Source organism: Protopterus annectens, chromosome 1.part1 (assembly GCF_019279795.1).
Source record: "Protopterus annectens isolate FY-2018-M chromosome 1.part1, PAN1.0, whole genome shotgun sequence".
Lineage (NCBI taxonomy): Eukaryota > Metazoa > Chordata > Ceratodontiformes > Protopteridae > Protopterus > Protopterus annectens.
In genome coordinates this window covers 1586222732-1586244884 of record NC_056726.1, presented here as the reverse complement: position 1 = coordinate 1586244884, position 22153 = coordinate 1586222732, and positions in this window count along the sequence as shown.

Genomic DNA, 22153 nt, shown 5'->3' with positions numbered 1-22153 from the left:
TTTGGAAAAAGAAAGCCTCACAGGAAACAATTTGTTTCCTTGCTATGAAGAACATGGGAAGCAAAGGTCATAACTGCCCTCCTGTTGCTCAGAATATTTTGAATATCAATCATTAAAATTGTTAGACAATTAGAGTTATGTTAAATACTTACATTTGCTATCATCCTAATGGTGATTCAGCTGAGATATACATATATTATATGTGGGTAGACTACCCTGTCTCCTCCTTACCTTCCTTCCTTTTCTACAGAAATGTTACCTTCAATTCATTTTATTTTGCAGACACACACACACACACGCGCGCGCGCACGTGCATGCACACACGCATGCACGCATGTACGCACGCACACACAAACACACACACACACACACACACACACACACACACACACACACACACACACACACACACACACACACACACACACACTTTAGTGTAGCACTCATATTCCAGTCCCACTTAAAGATGGATTCAAAGGTTCAGTGATTTACAGATTATTTCTAAGCTTAAGGCCATGGAGACCATAGATGAGATCAACCACATCAGCCAACACTAGCAGAAAAGTAAGACTGACCCATTATGTAGATTTCCCTACATTTCCCAGATAAAAATTTTAATCAATTGTCATCTTGTCCAGACTTGTTTTCCAGGTTGTAAGGAAACTACTCAGCTTGTTATGCAATTGCATCCTACTGCAGAAAATGGGAAATATTTTATGTAAAGTACTTGTGTCATCTGATGTTCTTGAGGTAGTAGCAGAGGTTAGGGGTGGGGTCATTAATTGAAGGATTTAGGTCATTTGGGGTGAGAACATTAAGCACAGATAACTCCTCAAACAGCTGCATGACACTGAGTAGAGGGGCAGGGCTTTTAGTCTATCAGAGTGGCTGAGATTAACATAAACTGGGCCACAATCCAATCTCCCACTAACTCACTCAATATTAACTTATATAAATTTACAAAACTAATCAATTTCACTAAAAGGCCTTCCAAGATCTGAGATCTTTTTGGTAAGAAAATATTGAGGTCTCTCAAGTTGCTTTACTTACTCAGTGAGGTGCCATGCCAAAGAGGAGAAATTATATCCAATGACTGGTCTAATAAGGTAGAAATAAAGGCATGAGGGAATGTCTACCAGCTTTGGGAAAGTGAATGAGCAGAGGGCACAAAAGTTTTAGTGCAATGATAGAACACTGCTCTCAACTACACTAGTCAAATGTTCACAAAACTCATTACCTGTACACTGCACTCCAAACAAACCAAATACCTCCTCCATCATCTAATCTCTATCCTTCTCTCTGGAGACATCCTCCCAAACCCAGCCCCCTCTACCACACTGAGCCCAGCCCCCAACTCCATTCCCCCAAGCAACAGGCAAACCCCTCCACTTCTCAGCTCTAAATACTCAGAGCTTATGTAACAAAATTCCAAATCTTCATGCTTGGCTTCTACATAACCACCCTGATATTCTCTCTATCTCAGAAACCTGACTTAAACCCCATATAAAAGACTCTGAACTAATACTTCTCAGCAGATATTTAGGGAAATTTTGGGGGCCCACAGAACTGGTATATTTCATTTTGGGAAGTGCAGAAAACTCTTGCTCTAGAATGATTTTAAGAGGAGAGTTTTTGGAGAGAATGGAGGGAAGAGGAAAGGAAAGGGAAGGTGGGGTGAAGCTGGAAGTAATTTGTTGACATGAATGGTAACAATGCCTCTGTGGTCTGAGAAAGAAGTTTCATTATAGATTCTTTTCAACATTTTAGTTTTCCTTTGTATCTTGTTACTCTATAATTATTTTACCTTATCTCCTTCCTCTTGGTTTACTTTTCTCCTCCCCAACAAATATAAAGAATTCCAGTCATCTAGAAATTCACTATTACATGTCTCCACATGTACATAACCTTGTGTTATAGATGTTAGACTTCCTACCTTCCTGTAACATGTGGAGAAGGTTTACATTCCTACCCAACAAGTCCAAAACTCACCCTCTCCTATTTTCCAGAATTTTGTATCTTTGATTTCTATTCTCAGCCATTTGTCCTTGTCATCCATAGTATCAGATTCCTAAACCTCCATTATGCTAATTGTTCTACTTATTTATTGCCCCTCATCTACCCTCTTACCCTGTGTCTTATTCGCCTCCATTTTGTTTTACTCACACCATCCTGCATAGAACATAATGACTGAAAATGCCTTGAGCAATCCGTCTTCAACAGATTCTCTTTTGTTCTATCCCTACTCCCTAAAAACACTAATTTTCCCTTCCCATGCTGATTCATATCATTCTTTTACCTTATTTAGAAGTAAGGAAACAAAACTGATACCCCCTGTATCGCTATGGTTCTTTCAGATCTCATTAACAAGAAAGCAGTGGAAACTATGACTGGATGAAACAAACCCGTCTTAGCTTAATTTGGATGAAAAAAGGCATAGCAGTTTGCCTAGATACAGCCTCACATGTACTGACCATCCATAACTCTCAACTTGTGAGCATTAAAAATAATGGAGTTCACGTTTAAAAATTATAGCAAAGGGTTTGAAACTGAAGCACCTTATTTCTCACTAAAAAAGCCTCAAGGATGAATAAAACACATAAATAAATGTACAAAATGGTGCGACCAGTGTTGACCAAAACCACTAGTACAAAACACACACTGTCAGCAGTCAGGAAATCTCGAAAATGTTTTCTTGTGTAGTCCAACACAAATAGCAGCAACCAAGGAATTCAGCAATAAAATTCACTTTAATAGTAATACTGGAAATCCATCGGATTGAGCGCTTTCAGCCCCTGACCGGGGATTTCATCAGAATCAACACTCGTTTCATTTGAACAATTTTCCAACCTGAAAAAAAATAACAAAGAAATCAGCAGAATACAATACTCCAGACTGATATATAAGGCAGAGAGAGGAATAACACAACCAGCAAAACAAAATCATCCACTAGTAAAGTGAATGAAGAACCAGCAATGAAAATGCAATGATTTTATTTAGCACTTTCAAACAAATAGGACAGCATCTGAAGCAATTTATTTGTTTTCAAAACAAAATGTCTTTAGATAACAGGCTGCTTATAGCTATTAATAAGTAAACTTTGTATTTTATATGTTGTCTTAAACACTTTTAGAAAGGTCTAATGCTATAAAGAAAATCAATGAATCTAGAAGGAAAAGACAAAATCAGAAAAAGAAATCATTGCGCTAAGCCTAAATCCTAGCAGTGGAGTCTATTTATGCAACAGCAGCAATTATGTACCATCTTTCTGTGCAGGTGTGTGTGCGTGTGTGTGTGTGTGTGTGTGTGTGTGTGTGTGTGTGTGTGTGTGTGTGTGTGTGTGTGTGTGTGTGTATATATTATTGTGCAGCTAAATTAATAACTGATAAAGATATACCGCAAGAACACAGGGTAGGGAGGGAAAGGAAGGGGAGAAATCAAATACTATCATGAAAATATTGAACAGAGAAAACTATGTATCTAAGTGGTTTGGCTGGCTACAATCAACTGTATTAGAAGCAGAAGTAAAGTACAAACTTGCAGTTTTAAAGATAGTACTGTATTTTATTTTTCTGTCTATTTAATTGTTTCACTCAATATTGTGGTCTTTCTGTCCCTCTGCAGTTAGAGGGGTTTTTTGCTGTTCTCACCTCTTTGTCATTCGATATTTAACTCTTAGCCTAGAGAGTTTCTCTCTGGTTTAAATGTTAGCCACATAGCTGGGAATTTATTTTCTGCTCAATATCTGAGTGGTTTGGCTGGCTACAATAAACTGTATTAGAAGCCGAAGTTAAGTACAAACTTGCAGTTTTAAAGATAGTACTGTATTTTATTTTTCTGTATATTTAATTGTTTAACTTAATTTTCCCTGACTGAAATATTTTTTATGACTAAATTATTTTATATATTTTCTGGCACTGCTTTCTGTTCTCATCTGTCCTGAAACTGTCTCCCCCACCCTATTCTTGTGGTGTTGTTATAGTTGGTGGCTTTGAAGTTGCCCGCCCCTACTGTAAATTTGATCTGAGACACCCCTCCCAGTCTACTGTTCCCTCTACTTAATACAGAGAGAACATTTGATAAGGCCAACCCACTTCCTATCTCCTTGCACTTTTCTAAAGAAAAAAATGCACTTTATTCATCTGCTTTTACTGTATTTGTGTTTCTTCCTACTTTATTACCTTATTTTGCTTTTGCCTCTTCTTAAAAGTACTCAGTTGTATTTATGCTGCTGCATTTATTACAGCTTGGTAGTAGCGTGATCAAATTGTAACTGTTATTTTAAGTCTTTTGGTTATTGCACTTGGGCTTCAGACCAGTTGTTTTACATTAAGAAGGTTTGTGGTCTGCACTGTTGTGTCAGGACATGTTGCTTACATCCTTCTAAGTTGGGAATTGCTGATTGAAGTCTCAGTGTCTGTTGTTCTAAAAGTGTGTTAGCTCTGGTTTAAGCATTTGAGCTTCAGGCCAGTTATTTTATATTAAGAAGGTTTGTGGTCTGCACTCTTGTGAGAGGAGAGGTTAGATTCTACCCTTCTGGACTGGGAATTTCTGGTCAAAGGCTTATTGTGCCTGCTTATTTCAACTGTTTCTTTCTGAAATTGGTGCACCTTGTTTGCTGTAGCATAGACTATATTCAGGTCAGCTGAATCTAGCTTTGTTTGTATAACTTGAGCACTAATCCAGGCCATCTTTTTTGGAGAAGGTTCCCCTGCACCCTAGTGGCAGGAGTGTGCAGTTAGAACTTGTCTGATTGAAGACTGCTGGATCAGGGCTCAGTTTTGAGTTTTTTTACTGGTTAATTGGGTAATTTGTTTAAATCAGTTTGCTCGTTTTCTGTTGTTATAACAAAAATTGCACTTTATTCATCTGCTTTCACTGTATTTGTGTTTCTTCCTACTTTATTACTTTATTTTGCTTTTGCTGCCTGTTCTTAAAAGTACTTAATTGCATTTATTCTGCTGCATTTATTACTGCTTGTTAGTAGGCTGATTAATTGTAACTGTTATTCTAAGCCTTTGGTTTAAACACTTGGGCTTCAGACAAGTTGTTTTACATTAAGAAGCTTTGTGGTCTTCACTGTTGTGGCAGAACAGGTAGCTTACATCCTTCTAAGTTGGGAGTTGCTGATAGAAAGCTTAGTGTCTTTTATTCTAAAACTGTATTAGTTCTGGTTTAAGCACTTGGGCTTAGGGCCAGTTATTTTACATTAAGAAGGTGTGGTCTGCACTCTTGTGGGAGGAGAGGGTAGATTCTGCCCTTCAGAGCTGGGAGTTTCTGGTTAAAGGCTTATTGTGCCTGCCACGTAACCTGGACCGAAACACTACATGTGGAGGCGTGTCCATATTCATTAAGGATACCCACACCTCCAGGCTAGTTGCTCAGCATAATGCATCCGAGATTATCCAAGTGCAACTAACTCTGGGCAAGACCACAGTCCAAACTATAGCTTGCTACAGATCCCCCACCATGTCCCAGGATTCCCACTCCTCATTTCTTGATACACTGGAAAATATTAGGGTACAACCTAACACCCTAATAATGGGTGATTTCAACTACCCCACCATTAACTGGGAAAACTACTCATGTACCAACTCTTTTGCTCACAGTTTTCTGGAATTCGTAAATTCCAAAGACTTGGATCAACTTATCCACACCCCCACCTGGGCCAGCAATATCCTAGACCAGGTCATTACCAACATGGGCAACCAGTGTTCCACACCAGAGGTCAATTCCTCGTTGGTCAGATCTGACCACAAGCTAATCACCCTAGACATCCCGCCCCCACCCCCCAGTAGGGAAACCACCGTAAAAAAATTTTCCAAAGCCAACTTCACACATCTTAAGACAGAAGTGGCAAACGTCACGACTCTCATGCAGACGGACAATAGAGGTATGACTGCTAAATCCTACATAAATGCACTTTATAAGCAGTGACACGAGTGCATGGATCATGCTATCCCTAACAGAACCAAGATGCTATCCTCCAAAAAAAAGAAGCCAATCTGGTGATCCCCTGCCATAAACAATATCTACAACAGAAGAAAGAAACTGCTGAAAAAAATAGAAAAATCATGATTGGAGGAACTTCCTGCCCAGCCTCAGTAAAAAGTTGAGATCCCTCCTAAAATCCTCCAAAGCTAGTTATGAAAACAAAATCACCACTGATTCTAAAGACAATCACAAAGCATTCTATAGCTATGTCAAGAATCTCAATGGCAACACTCAGATCTGCTCTGAGTTTCAGCACAATGGCACTAAATATACAGAACCAACTGATATTGCCAACATCCTGGCAGATAGGTTCAGTGCTAACTTTACCCCCCCACCCCCTAAAGGGCCCAACTCTATACCAGAAAAATGCAAAGTTCCTGTAATCACGACTGCACAAGTAAAAAACACACTCTCCAAAGCAAAGAACACAGCATCCATGGGACCTGACAACATCCCAGGCTGCGTTCTACATGAACTACAGAATGAACTGGCACCCCACGTAAGTACCATCTTCAGTCATAGCCTCACCTCAGGCTTTGTGCCCACTGAATGGTGCACAGCAATGGTTATCCCACTCCACAAAGTGGGGTCCACCATGGACCCCGGGAACTACTGCCTCATTAGCCTGATGAGTGTGGTCTGCAAGCCATGGAATGTATCATCATTGACCTTATAAACAAAGACATTGGTAATCTCCAAACTCAGGACCCCACCCAGTTCGGGTTTGTAAACAGCAGATCATGTCTCCTATACCTGATAGACTTCTTTGAAGCAGTCACCATAGGTTCATAGGTTGGTACTAGGCTATCAGCCCTAGGGCCTATACAAGCCTAGCCATAACAATTCTGTGGCTATTTCTTCCCACATTATTTACTTTTCTGGACCCCTGTCTAGCAGGGCGACTGACGTGATCCCTGGGGTAAATTTCCTTTCTCCCATCCAATCGTCAAGGTTCCTCTTGAAGAGGTCCAAAGAGGCACTCTGCTTGACATGTATGGGCAATCTATTCCAGAGTCTGGGGAGTCTCTGGGTCAGGAACCTATCCCTCCAGGATGTTTTGTTTATTGTGATGACAAGATTTAGATCCCTGGAGCGTGTAGCTCTGAGGGATTCGGATTTCTTTAAGTGTAGCATGTCCAACAGCTCTGGGTTTGACATGGCCTTGTATGTTAAGCAGAGATCGCCTCTGAGTAGATGATATGCGACAGAGTATAGCTGGAGGTTTTTAAGGCGGTCAGCGTAGGGCATCTGCTTTAGGCCTGTGATTCTTTTAGTGAGGTATTTCTGAGGCCTTTCCAGTTGTTGCAGATGTCTTGAGAGGTACATACCAAATGGGGCGTTGTATTCTATAATGGGTCTAATGAGGGATGAGTACAGTGGGACAATGACCTCCTTTTTTCTGGATGAAAAGCCCTTCGTGATGAGGTGTGCCACATAGAAGGATATCCTGACTGTTGTGGCGATGTGGTTATCGAAGGTGCGACCACTGTCCACCTGTGTCCCTAAGTCTCTTATCACACTTTCTGTGTTTAGTGTACTGCCACCTATATGGTAATTCATGGATACATGTTTTTCCCAAAGGGGATAACAATACATTTCTTGGCATTGAGCTTGAGCCCATGGCTCTGGCACCAAGCATCTGTTTCTGTAAGGCCCTTTTGTAGAGTATCCACATCATTTGGGGATTCAATAATGGCTCCCAGTTTGCAGTCATGTGCAAACTTTGCTAGCCAGAGTCGCTTAGTGTTGACCTGTACTTCAGAGAAGTAGATGCCAAACAAGAGTGGCCCCAGGACTGAACCCTGAGGTACTCCACTTGTCACTTGTCTGGAGCTGGATTTGGAGTCGGCTACTTTTACAGTGTGGGTTCTATCAGTAAGCCATTTAGCAACCCATTGGGTGACATAGGGATTAATGCCCAACTTAGTAAGTTTTTCTATGATTCCAGAGTGGGAGATGGTGACAAAGGCCTTGGCAAGGTCTAGATAGGCTGTGTGGACCACCTTACCCTTGTCCATGGCTCTGGAGACTGATTCAAAGAAGTCAGTCAGGTTCAGGAGACAAGATCGGCCCTTCACAAACCCAAACTGGGTGGGGTCCAGTGTTTGAAGGTTGCCAATGTCTTTGTTTATAACTTCCATGATAATACGCTCCATGGCCTTGCAGATAAGGCTTGTCAGACTGATGGGACGGTAGTTTCCGGGATCCAAGGTGGATCCCCCCTTGTGGATTGGGATAACTGTAGCTCTGCGCCACTCAGTGGGCACGAAACCTGAGGTGAGGCTATGATTAAACATGACACTTAGGTGAGGTGCCCGTTCATATTGTAGTTCATGTAGTACAAAGCCCGGGATGTCATCTGGTCCCATGGATGCTGTATTCTTGGCTTTAGAGAGTGCGTTTTGTACCTGTGTGGCGTTATTACGGGAATTTGGAAATCTTCCGGTATTGAGATGGGCCATTTAGGGGGTGAGAGGGGGGTGAAGTTGGCACTGAATCGATCTGCCAGGATATTGGCAATATCCTTCGGATCAGTATATTTAATGCCATTCTGTTTTAGCTCAGAGCAGATCTGAGCATTGCCATTTAGATTCTTGACATAGTTATAGAATGCTTTGTGGTTGTCTTTGGAATCTTTGGCAATTTTATTTTCGTAACTAGCTTTGGAGGATTTTATGAGGCATCTTAGTTTCTTACTGAGGCTAGTAAAGGAGTTTTTTGCATCCTGGGATTTTCCTCTTTTCTGCAAAAGTTTCTTCCTTTTGTTGTAAAGTCTGTTTATGGCAGGGGACCACCAGATTGGCTTCCTTTTTTTGGATGAGAGCATTTTGGTTCTATTTGGGATGGCACGATTCATGCATGAGTGGATGTGCTCATACAGTGCCTTAGTGTAGGATTCAGCAGTTGAACTTTCAGTTCCCATCTGCATGGGTGTCATGAAGTTTGTCACTTCTGACTTGAGTAGCATGAAGCTGGCTTTGGAGAAGTTTTTTATGGTGGTTTCTTTACTGGGGGCTGGGGGTGGGATGTGGATGTTAAGGGTGATTAGCTTATGGTCAGACCTGACTAATGAGGGGGTGACCATAGGTATGGAGCATTGATTTCCCATGTTGGTAATGACCAGGTCTAGGATATTGGAGCCCCTGGTGGGACTATGGATTAGTTGATCCAGGGCGTTGGAATTTATGAATTCCAAGAACCGCTATGCAAAGGTATTGGGACATGAGTAGTTTTCCCAGTTAATGGCAGGGTAGTTAAAATCACCCAGTATTAGGGTGTTTGGTTATATCTTAAAATTTTCCAGTATGTTTAGAAAGGTGTAGTGAGAATCTTGGGGTATGGTGGGGGATCTGTAGCAAGCTACAATTTGGATTGCAGTCTTACCTAGTTTTAGTTGCACTTGGAGAATTTCAGACACATTGTGTTGGCCAACTAGCCTGGTGGTGTGAATATCCTTGGTGAATATTGACACTCCTCCACCTTTAGTGTTTTGGTCCTGGTTTGGTGGCCGAAAAGTGTGGTAAGAGTTGTAGCCTGGTATTGCAGGGGTGCTCTCTGGAGCCTTGAACCAGGTCTCAGTTACTGCACAGATATCGATGTTCTCCATTTTTAGGAGTGCCTCGAGAGAGTGCATTTTGAGGTTTAGACTTCTAGCATTGAGTAGTATTACCTTCAGATTTTGCATGCTTGTACCTGTTACGGTGGTGGTTTTGTCCTTTGAAGTTTGCCTAAGAAAGGCACTATAGGGGTGGCAAGAGCTTTAGCCAGTAACCTGAATCCCAGGGGCGACAGGTGCAGACCATCTCTGGCAAAGCATCGTGGTCTGTCAATCATGTCATCCCAGGCAGACAGATACTGGATCCCCTTTGAATGACACCATAAGCTTAGCCAATTGTTGAATTCAATCATTTTATCCTTATATTGTGGTATCATTCTGGGCGAAGGCAGGATGCTACTCAGGGCTAGGGTCATACCTGCCTGGGCCACATGATCTGAGAGCTCTTCCATGTCTCTTTTCATGTAGTCCAGGGAGGTACGTCTCAAGTCATTCACTCCAATATGGACAATGACAGAGTCATATTTGTACTTGTTGTGGAGTGACTTGAGTGCATGCGTTATGTGGCGGATCCTGGCACCAGACAGGCAGCTGACTGTAATTTTCTCCTTATTCAACCTGGTGAGAGGGACATCAGTGTGCCGGACTATAGAGTCACCTATGACTAAAGTGTTAGGTACATTGTCTTGCCTTAGGGGCTGTTGCTGGGTGGCACACTGGTGTTGTGAACTATGTGACACATTGGTTGTGATTGGTGTTTGTTTGCATTTCAGCTTTAGAGGTCTTTGTTGCTTGGGCAGGTTATAGTTAAGGGCCTCTGCATATGTGGATTTAGTGTTGCTATATGTGGGTGTTGGTGGTGCGGGTTTAGAAGGGCTATGTGTTGCTTGAGGTGTAGTGTGGGTGTTAACCTTCTCCTCTTGACTGTTTAGCACAATCTTGGGTGGAGAGAGCTTTGCTTCCATTTTGGCTATGTAAGTGCATCTCTCACAGGATGTAGTGATAGCCATAGATGAGGGTAAGGTGGTTCACACAGCCTATCTAGATCTCACGAAGGCTTTCAACACCATCCCCCACTCTGGAATTATAAGATAAACTCACTAAACTAGGTATAAAACCCTATGTCACAAGATGGGTCACCAACTGGCTCACTGACAGAACCCACACTGTGAAAGTGTTTATTTTACATTTGTTGACTGGGCTAGTCTAACTGGATATATGTCCATTTTCAGTAGAGGCCCGGGGAGAAAAGCTCCAAGCATAAACAGTGACGAAGTTAACAATATATAAAAAGACACATAAAAATCACAGTACAGAGGCAACATTGGTCAAAAGAAAAATTAAACTCAACACAATAGTAAGTTTGAGCAAGACCCAATTAGGAGAGAGAACCCTTTTATTTTATCCTCATACTATGAAGGAAAGTGTAGTGACTAGAATTAGAGGCATAGGTTAGAGGAGTAGAGAAAGGGGTGAAAGCAGGAAGGGGAAAGAGATATCATTCTGGGTTAGCACATGGACAGAGTCAGTGAGTTTTAAGATGTTCTTTAAGATGTTTTTTAAATAGAGAAGTAGAAGAAAGAGCTGATATTTCAGAAGGAAGCTGATTCCAGTTTTTACCTGCTGTATTCGGGAAAAGTGAGTCACCAGCTTTGTTCTTAGATTTAATAGAGGAAAAGTAGCAGACTCCAAATCCGACTTCAGACCAGTGACAAGTGGAGTACCACATGGTACAGTCCTGGATCCTCTCCTGTTTGGTATCTACTTCTCTGAAGTACAGGCTAACACAGAAGGTCTTTGGCTAATGAAGTTCGCAGATGAATGCAAAGTAGGAGCCATAATCAAAACTCCTAATGATGTGGATATCCTACAAAAGGTAGGGTGGCATAATGGTTAAGGCAGTTACCTTACAAGGACAAGGTGCAGGGTTTGATTCTCACATGGGGTAATTGGCTAGGCTTAAAATGGCCCAGAAGGGCAATTAGCCTAGTAGTAATCTATGAACCTATGAAAAGGGCCTCACTGAGACAGATGCTTGGTGTCAAAGCCATGGCCTCAAGCTCAGTTCCAAAAATTCCATTGTCATCCCTTTCAGTAAAAACTCTGTACCCATGAACTACCACACAGACGGTAGTCTACTTAACATTGAAAGTGTGATAAGAGACCTTGGGACACAGGTGGACAGTAGTCACTTCCCATACTCTGGAACAAACTACCTATCTATATCAAACAAAGCTCCTCATTAGCACTCTTCACCCTGGGGATCACTTCTGTGGCTCTGCTCGACCGGGGCACAGGAAAATACTTTTCTTGGGTGGCAAAAGCCAGGGTACGTTTTTGGCTAGGCCTATATAGGCCCTAGGTCCAATAGCCTAGTACCTACCTATGAACCTAAGACCGGAAGTGTCACTGTTATAAAAGTATAGAATTGGGAACAAATAAAAAAATTACTTAGAAAGATAAATGTGATAAAAGCAATGCACAGAATTAGAACAGATCAAGATTTATCATGTACTGTTGATAATAAACTTAAATTTTCAGCAAATGAAGAAAACATTTAGAAGATACACAGATAAATGCAAAGCAAAAGTACAAAATAAGCAATTTATTGATGCCCCAAAAAGTTTTATAGAGAATTGAGAAGCAAGGTAAAAGGAATTGAAAGACCACCAAAAAGAAGAAATACATATTTGTATATATATATATATATATATATATATATATATATATATATATATATATATATATACACATATAAGTATTTATGAAGATGCTGAGAAAGATAACAAAGATGCTAAATGCACAGAAGAAGTAAAAGGAAAAATAAGTTTAATGGTACATGATATGAAATGGGATGAAGTAACAACCAGAGGGATTGAAACAAAGTTAAGAAAAGCCTCTAAATGCAAAACCCCAGGCCCAGATGCAGCACCTAACATCTGATTAAAAGTATTAACATCTCTGCATGAAGATTTAGCCATGAGTAAAAACTATTTATTTACTCAATCACATCTCTTCTTGGTAATCCGACTAATCAACCTCTAACTGTTCCCCCTTCCCTCTTTCAACTCCCCCACTCCCTTCTGTTTCACCCCAGTGCAAACAAACTACATAAAATATCTCCTTTCCAAACTCAAACCCTGCTGTCTAGCAGCTGATAAATTACCTAATGAATTCCTTAAAATTGTTGCCCTCTCAATCGACTATCTCTTATCAGTCCTACTCACCCGTTCTATCTCTGAACAATATGTACCCCATCTATGGAAAATATCCCACATTATTCCCCTACACAAAAGTGGCCCCTCTAAGGATCTAACTAACTACCATCCCACAGCCATACTCTCTCCTCTAGCCAAAATCTTAGAAAAATGCATTCACTCCCAACTCCTTGCCCACCTCCGTAATCACAAACTCCTCTCCCCCACACAACACGGCTTTTGGCCAAAACATAGTACCAGTACTGCCCTGCTATCTTTCACAAACACCATTCAAGATCCTATAAACAAAGACTAAATGGTGTCCTCCATATTCCTTGACATGTCAAAAGCCTTTGAGACAGTCTCCCACCAAATCCTACTAAATAAACTATCATCCTACGGCCTCAACACAACAGCCTTGTCCTGGTTCCATAGTTGTCTCTCTAACCATCAGCATGCCACCAAATGTCAGAACCCCCTTTCCCCCCTTTCTACCCGTCACTGTCAGTGTACCCCAAGGATCCATACTTGGCCCCCTTCTCTTTAAAATTTTTACTAACATCCTCAGCTCCTCAACCAAACTATCCACCATTGTCTAATACGCCGATGACTCTACATTAATCTGCACAGCCCCAACCCCCAGGATCTACAAACAAAAATGCAAAAATCTTTCCAGGACATAGAAAACTACCTCACTAGCCATCGACTCATACATAACCCCAACAAAACCAAGTTAATTGTCTTCAATTACAATAAACCCAAAACATGTCTGACTCCACTTTCTATCCTTTCCACAAACGGAACCAAAATAGATTCCACCAGCCAAGCCAAACTTCTAGGTGTCACAATCGATGATAACCTAAGATTTGACACCCACATCTCCCTCACCATCAAAAAAGTCCACTCCAAACTTGGCACCCTTTACAGAATTAAACCTTGTCTGTAAGGTAAGGTTTAATTCTGTAAGGTTTAAAGTCCACTCCAAACTTGGCACCCTTTACAGAATTAAACTTTACCTTACAGACAACCCCAGACTAGCTACTGCTTGCACACATCTACTCTCCACCCTCCTCTATGGCTCCCTAGTATTTACAAACATTCATAAATCTGACCTAAATAATCTGGAATCATGCTACAACAAAATCGCCAAGTTTGCCACAGGCCACCCTTACAGAACCCACCACTGCTCTGTACTTTCCCAACTTGAATGGTTAGAACTACCAAACCTTCTAACATTTAACCAACTGCCCATAGCCCACTATATAATTCACAAACCTAACAACTGCCCAGCACTCACCAATCTAGTCCAACCCAACAGCAATCCTAGAGAACTAGGATCCTCAAATAAACTACTCTTATAGATTAACAAAGCCTACAACAAACAGGGCACTGCCCTCTTTTCTCATAAAATTGCCAAACTGTGGAACACTCTTCTTCAACCTATGGCTACAAAACCCAGCATTCATGAGTTTAAAAACCTCCTTAAGGAACATCTAGCAAATCACTGGCTCTGCTCCTGCCATACTCCTGGTTAAGCTACCTACTACTCCCTTACATTACCCTAAACTAGCTCATTCTCACAGCTACAACTAGTAACTGCTGAAGGCTATCTTGTTAATACACTTAGCTTCAGTTATCAATGTATACATACATACTGATTTGTCTTTAACTGTTATATAGACTGCGTTTCTCTATTTTGCAGTTACTGTATCACACTGTTCTCTCTATTAACTCATGCAGCTAGTTTTTTCACTGTGCCATTTTTGTTAAATTTGTTAATTGTTTGCTAATTATTGTTATATAACTAATTTCTTTACTGACTTGCTTTGTACATTGTTGATTAATACGTGTTCACTTTGATTAATACTGTCTATTTTATGTATGGAGATTTTCTCCCTGGGCCTCCTCTGAAAATGGGCCTCATGCCCAGTCGGACATTACCCGGTAAACAAATAAATAAAATTTATATGCACACCCCAAACAGACACCAACCTGGCTAACAACAAGAAAAACAATTCTCCTACTTGAGTAAATGTGCAAGCTACCCTAAAAATTATAGACAATAACTTGCCTTCTGACAACTTATAAAATATACACTGGAATTGATGCCAACAAGAGTTTATAGTCATTTACAAGAAAACTCAATTATGGCACTAGAACAAAAGGGCAATAAAAGAAAGTCATATGGAACAAAGGATCATTTGTTGTTAAATAATGTCATAGTGGAGAACTCTAAAAGGGGGAAGAATCAAAGTATGGTATGGATTGACTAAAAAGAAGCAGTTGATAGTACCTCATATTCATGGATAAAAGAGTGTTTAATAATGCATAGGATACACCCTACACTGATTGACTACATTACAGTGACCATGAAACAGTGGCAGACCACTTTGCAATTAAGCCATGATAAAGGATAAATTATTATCCCAGGGATACATATTCAAAGGGGGATATTCCAGGATGATTCTTTGTCACCGAGCTGTCTACTTAATAGCTTAGGACATGGCTATAATGTGGCTCCTAGAAAACAACAAAGTGCAAATACTTCTCGTCTTCTCTTTGTCAATGATTTAAAACTGTATAGCTCATCAGATGAGGAACTGAAAGCACAACTGCAAGTTGTCAAAAGTTTTTCAGATAATATAAGAATGTCATTTGGCCTTGACAAATGTGCAAAAGCAACCTTTAAAGAAGAAAAAATGCAGCACCAAGCAAACATCAGTTTGGGACAAGAATGTGATATAAAAGAACTTGAGCAAGAGGGAGTGTATAAATATTTTGGAATTAATGAAGGATCAACAATAAAACATGAACAAATGCAAATAAAAGTTAGTAAGGAATACTTTAGAAGACTTAACTTAATCCTGAAAACAACATTGACAACTAGGAACAAAATTTAAGCTATAAACCAGTTTGCTCTTCCTGTCCTAAGTTACAGTTTTGGAGTGACTGACTGGCCCCAAAACTTTTTGGATAGATTAAACAGGAAAACAAGAAGGATGCTAATGCTCACCAAATGATTTATAACAATCAGTGGGTACTACCATTATATATTCCTATTCCATAGGAGGGATTGGCTGCCTTGAAATTAATTATATGTATAGATCTGCAATCATGGGACTGCACACATATCTGCTGACCTCAAAAGAAAACAGTGACAGTTCTGAAACACGAGGAGAATAAATCTAAGATGACTTCTCTGCTTACTCTAGCCCAAGGATATCAGCATCAAGCAGGAGTGGAAATCAAACCAGAAGTAGATAAAAATCAGGCAGCAACTGAATGTGCCAAAAAACAAGAAAGAATATAAGGTGAAGGACCAGACGAGATGGCAAGAAATGTGGAAAATGCATAAATACAGTTGCAAGTATAGAAAACTTCTGGAAGAACCTCATGTTGATCAGGATCAAACACAGGAATGGTTAAGGAGAAGAGAATTCAAACCAAGAGATGAAAGGGTAATATTTGGGGCCCAAGATAGTGGGCTATGGGTCCATTTATTTACAAAGTCCACTGAACATGTGGGAGAAACAAACAAGTGTAGGTTTTGTAAAACAGAATAGGAAACAGTTGCACACCTTGTTGCTGGTTGTGACATACTAATGGCAGAAGAATTGTATATTGAAAGGCATAATAATGTGGCAAGACTGTTGCACTCAGGATTGTGCAAACATTATGGTACTGAAATGGCTGAAAAACACTGGAAACATGATCAACAAAGCATCATAGAAAATGAAGTCTACATCTTATGGGATCATCCATTACTAACAGTTCTAAAGATAGATACTAGAAAACTGGATATAGTGGTCCATGAAAAGAAGACAAAAGTGGCATTGATCATTGAAATTGCCACACCCATTGACTACAGTGTCTTGTGTACAGAGAGTCACAAATTCATAAACTATCAGGATTTGTAGGCAGAAACAGTGGCGGATTTAAGCCTGGGCACAGGGGCACTTGCCACCCCCTTTTAAAGTCACTGTACATCCATGGCATGAAAAAAAAAAGAAACACAGTTGCTTTGTTAAAATCAGAAAATGTACAGCCAAGAGTGTACATTTTTCTCATTTTCAACTAGTGGCAGATTTATTGAAGGTGCTAAAGTGGTCTATTATGACCATCCATTTCTCACCTCAATACTCCAGCCACTTCTGAAAGTTTTCTTCTAGCTTTTCACTCAACTGTAAGTAGTCCATTGAACCAAAAATCCCTCCCAAAAAAAAATGAAAAAATGCCTCAGCTTCATACTGATATGTTCAGCAGTCATCAAAAATATAGAATAGCAGATATTCCTTTTCCTCCTTTAAACTTATCTTTGTCAAGTTACCCACACTCCTGAACTTATAAATATGAACTCTGAGATTGACATACATTGGAGAAAAGGAAACATTCTGAGAAAAGTCAAACTCGAACTTAGTATATTCACTTCATTTAGTCTCCTAGTTTCTTTAACAAAGAATCTAGGAGGCTAAATGATGTTGTTGTTGTTTTTCAGCTTTTCCAGGTTAGGGGTCACCACAGCGGAACTCCGGTCCTCTAATGATTGGCAGTACATTTTCACGGTGCCGAGTTGCCAGCTCAACGACCAACCTTCAACAAAGGCACGCCCATTCACACATGTCTTTCAGAACACCACTCGACCCATGGGGAGGACATGCAGACTCCACACAGAAGGCACTCCCCGCACACTAGCTGAGAATCGAACGGGAGACCCTCTTGCCGTGAGGCAACAACGCTAACTCTGCACCACCGCGGATCAACCCAGGAGGCTAAATGACGTGAATGTACTAAATTGTTTAGATGTAGAAGAACCATGTAATCCGTGCCAGTCATGCTTTGCTTTACTTTAAGACTTAAAAGGGGGAATATTAAAATAAGATTTATTCAGCAATCAGCAGCTAATGCTATGAAGAGAAGTCAGAAGTGAGTTAACGGACATGACCGCATAATACTCACAGTTGCAATTGCACTTGTGGTAATGGCAACTAATTGAAACTGCTTTTCTTGGTGAATAAGGTTCTCAAATCTTGCTCAAAATCAGGGGCATATACAAAAATAATGATAAAGAAGGATAAAAACCAGGAAAGTTTCCAAAACTAATAAAATTCACTTATAAAATGTACAGAAGAAAGAGTTTTGCATCAACATTTATTCTGAAGAACAAAACTACAATGTTTGCCATTACTAACATAAGGGACAGGATGGGAAGTGAGGAAAATTAAGGACAAAGAATAACAGAGAGCTATGATGATGAATGGAAATGCCAGAATGTTCCACATATAGTGAAACAAGACGAGTGTTTGTGCTGCAGACAACACGGACATGTAAGGAGTACCTGTGTGTGTGAAAGAGAGGGAGAGAGAGAGAGACAGACAGACAGAGAGACCTCTAAACTGTTCAGATTTTTGCTTCATATTTTTATCTTTTCCTTATAAAATTTGTGATTTCCTGGCAAATCACTTGGATGATCTGAGGACTGAAGTCATTAAATAATGACATAGACTTGAGTTTCAGACTTCATATCCTTGAGAAAAAATGCATATTAAAACAAATCCTATTTTCTAGCAACTTTCTATGTTTATAAGAGCAATATTTAAAATATGTCCCTATTTCTGGGCCTTTGTACCCCACACCATGTCAGGCTTTGTCTAGATTTTTTGTGCTAAGAGGTTGAGAGGTATGGTCCAGATTTTCGCTTCATAGTTTTTGTCTGTTCCTCATAAAATTAATGATTTTCTGGATTTTTCTGGCAAATCAGTGAGAAATGGATTTACTAAATGACAGGCATTTGAGTTTCAGACTTCATACCCTTCAGGAAATGCATGGTAACTCAAGACCTTTTATTCTAGCAACTTTCTAGGTTTATGACAGTGATATTTAAAATGTATCCCTGTTCAGGCATTGTCCCAATGCATTATGCTAAGAGGTTTTGTGTGTGTTTGTGTGTGTGTGTGTGTATATGTATGTGTGTGTGTAAAATGCCCTAATTAGGGATAGCAGGTGGATAATTTGTTTACACTGAAACCCTGTACCTTAGTTACAAGAAACAAAAGCTTGAATCCTTTACCCCAATCACCAAGCTGCCAAGTGCATTTATTAAGGAACTGAGTTGCAGGTGAACTTCTCAAGGAAATGTGTTTTAGTTGCATTTCTCAATGAATTGTGAGCTTCAAGGGAAGAGAAGCTTACTGCTGCTCATGCTAAGTCTGTTTACAATATGCAACTGTTTTGTTTAGCAAATGCTATCACTATTGTGCCATAGACTTAAATTATTGTTAGTAGCAAAACAACATCCTTGCTTTTGAAGCAGAAGACTGTGGGATCTACGCTCAAAGCATGTATATTGCTCATACTTTGTTGGACTTCAAAGGGGTTGGGGTGCTGCAGTCCTGAGTAAGTCCTCCTTTGGATGAGATGCCTAGTTATGAACCTGTTATCAGTTTGCCATCCATTCTCTATTGCAATATTACCACCTTACCATTTTTAATGTAATGTAGACACTTTATTCTTCAAGGACAGCAGGCACTGAATTTGTAGATGAAACAATGAAATATAAAGTTGTTTGCTAGCAGTAACCTCTTTATTAGTTATAGAGTATCTCGAATGTGGAATTATTCAGATGTTTTTTTACTTCCACAGAGATTGTGCATATTGACTTATATTAGTGAATTCTAATGACATAATTTTCAGTGGCTTTTTACAGTTTAATGTTCTGAATTGGGCAGTTTTGTCATTATTGGTTCATACATTTTATTTAATTGCTTACAACATGTTCTATCACATGGTGCTGTATTATACAAGGAATAAAATGTAATGCAGTCATGTAGGTGAATCAAAGAACACACAAATGTGTGCAAGGGGCCCATTATTTGAAAACAGCCCAAAGGTAATCTTTATCCATCATTGGCTACATGCATTTTCTTTGAGTTTGGGTTTCGATGCTGTTTCAATGAATGTGAGTTTCAAGGGCAGAGAAGTTTTAATGCCAAGTCTGTTTTTATTGCTAGATTGTATTGCTTTGTTTAGCAAATGTCTATCAGTGTTTGTGGTATAAAATTTGAAATAAAAGTTTTAAATTAATTACAAATATCTATAAGCATTGTAGAAGTAAAGCAAAAAGCAGTATGCACATGGAGAGAGTTGAACAGTGTTTATGGTAACTGGGGATAAATAGCCTAGTAGTGGGACACAGGAATGGCTGGGGGTGCTGATCCACTACCCTGTCTTGGATCTCATTTGACCATGATCTGGCTCTGCCTCCCGCACAATACAGCTGTTTCATAAGACTCAATGCCTGTGGTGATAAGAGTTAATTACTTATAGTTGCTTATTTTAAGTTGTAACAGGGAGTGAAATTATTTTACAAAGGGAGGAAGTGGTGATGTTGAGGGTTTGTTTACTTGGTTCAGTGCATTTTCAAGGAGTTGTGAGCTTCAAGGTTAGAGAAGTTTACTGCTGCTCATGCTAAGTCTATTTTCAATGTGCATCAGTTTTGTTTAGCAAATACTCATCACCATTGTGCTTAAAATTTAAAAGCAGTCCTAGTTAAAGAACAGGTAGTATAACTGCTTTTGATGCAGCAGGCTGTGGACTCTTCTTCCACAGCATGTAGATGGATTGCTAATAATGTGTTGTACTTTGGGGGGCTGCATTCCTGATCGTGTCCTCCTTTGGATGTGAGGCCTAATAACTATGAACCTCTTGTTGGTTTGCCTTCCATTCCCTATTGCAGTATTATCAGCTTACCAATTTTTTTTTTTTTTTTTGCAACATAGGAAATTTATTCTTCAAGGGCAGGAAGCATTGCATTTGTAGATGAAACACTGAAATATAAAGTTGTTTGCTAGCAGAAACTTCTTCATTCTCTGCAGAGATTATGCATATTGACTGATATTGGTGGACTGCAGTATCAGACGTTGGAGAGGCCTTCTATGGTTGAAATGTTCTGAAACTGGCAGTTCTGTCATCACTAAATATTACATTTTTCATTGCTTACTAGAAAAATGTTCAAAACTAAACATTTAAAACAGGCTCTAACAATTGGTGCTGTATTATACAAAGAATACAATTTAATACAATCAGTAAAGTGAATTAAAGAGCACATCCATGTATGCATGGTCCTAAAAATGTGTGCAAGGGGCCTATTGTTTGAAAACAGCCCAAATGTAAACTTTCCACCACTAGTCAGGTGCATTTTCTTCCAATGTGGGTTTCAATGCTGTTTCAATTAATGTGAGTTTCAAGGCCTGAGAGGTTTACTCTTAATGTTAAGTCTGTTTTCACTGTGAGACTGTATTGTTTTGTTTAGTAAATGCCTATTCAGTGTTTGTGCTATAAAATAAATGTTTTAAATTAAATCCAAATATCTGTAATCATTGTAGAAATAAAGAATAAAATAGTATGTACACTGAGAGGTTTGAACAGTATTTATTGTAACTGAGGAGAAATAGCAAAGTAATGAGAGAATGGAATGGCTGTTGGGGGTGTTTTGTGTATGTTGGCCCAACCATTACCTTGTCTAGGGCCCCATTTGACCATGATCTGGCTCTAGAAACCACAGTAAATGTGAGTTATTTTCCAGGAATATTATGAATATATGTTATTTGCTAATAAAATATTAGCATATAAACACCTTCTGGTACTTTGGTGTTATGAAATGAAAGCATACACACTGCTGGAAAATGTTGCACTGATCGTTGGTGTCTATCTCTGTTTTTGCAGTTATTTACATTTATATTTACATTTATTTGTCCATTAAATATGCAGTATTGTGGCAATAAATGAGTATTTTGGTTAGCCTAGGCAGGATATATTTGAAAGCAGTTGATCACTTGCACAGTGACACGCCATATCTCATTTCCATCTCACAGCACTTGATTCTCTGGTCAGGTTCTTCACTGTGACTTCTATGTGGAGCCTGCTTATTCACCCTGCCTTTTTGCAGGTTTTAGCCAGGTGCTCTCATTTTCTACAAAAATATGCCATGTAGGTTAGTGTGTGTGTGTGTGTGTGTGTGTGTGTGTGTGTGTGTGTGTGTGTATACATTTATCTGTCCTGCAATAGATGTGCCTTGCCAGGGACAGTGTCAGTATGCATGTGAGTATGTACAATTATATCACTGATTTTATCTGTAGACGCACACACTTTTGAGGGCTAAGTCTTCTGGAAAGCAGTAGAAGCACAGTTAACACCCAGCATCTAGACCATCAGAGCTTCTTTAGCCCTGCAACCCCCACACCACCAGCTGTATAAGGGTTTTTTCACACATACCTAGTAGGAGGTCTCTGTCTTCAGCATCTTCACTGGGCTTTGTCTAGTCTAAAATTAACCCTTTTCAAAGGTGTTCACATTAAGTTGCTATAGCTTATGTAAAAGCTGCGGTGAAAGTGCTCATTATTTCTTTAACTTT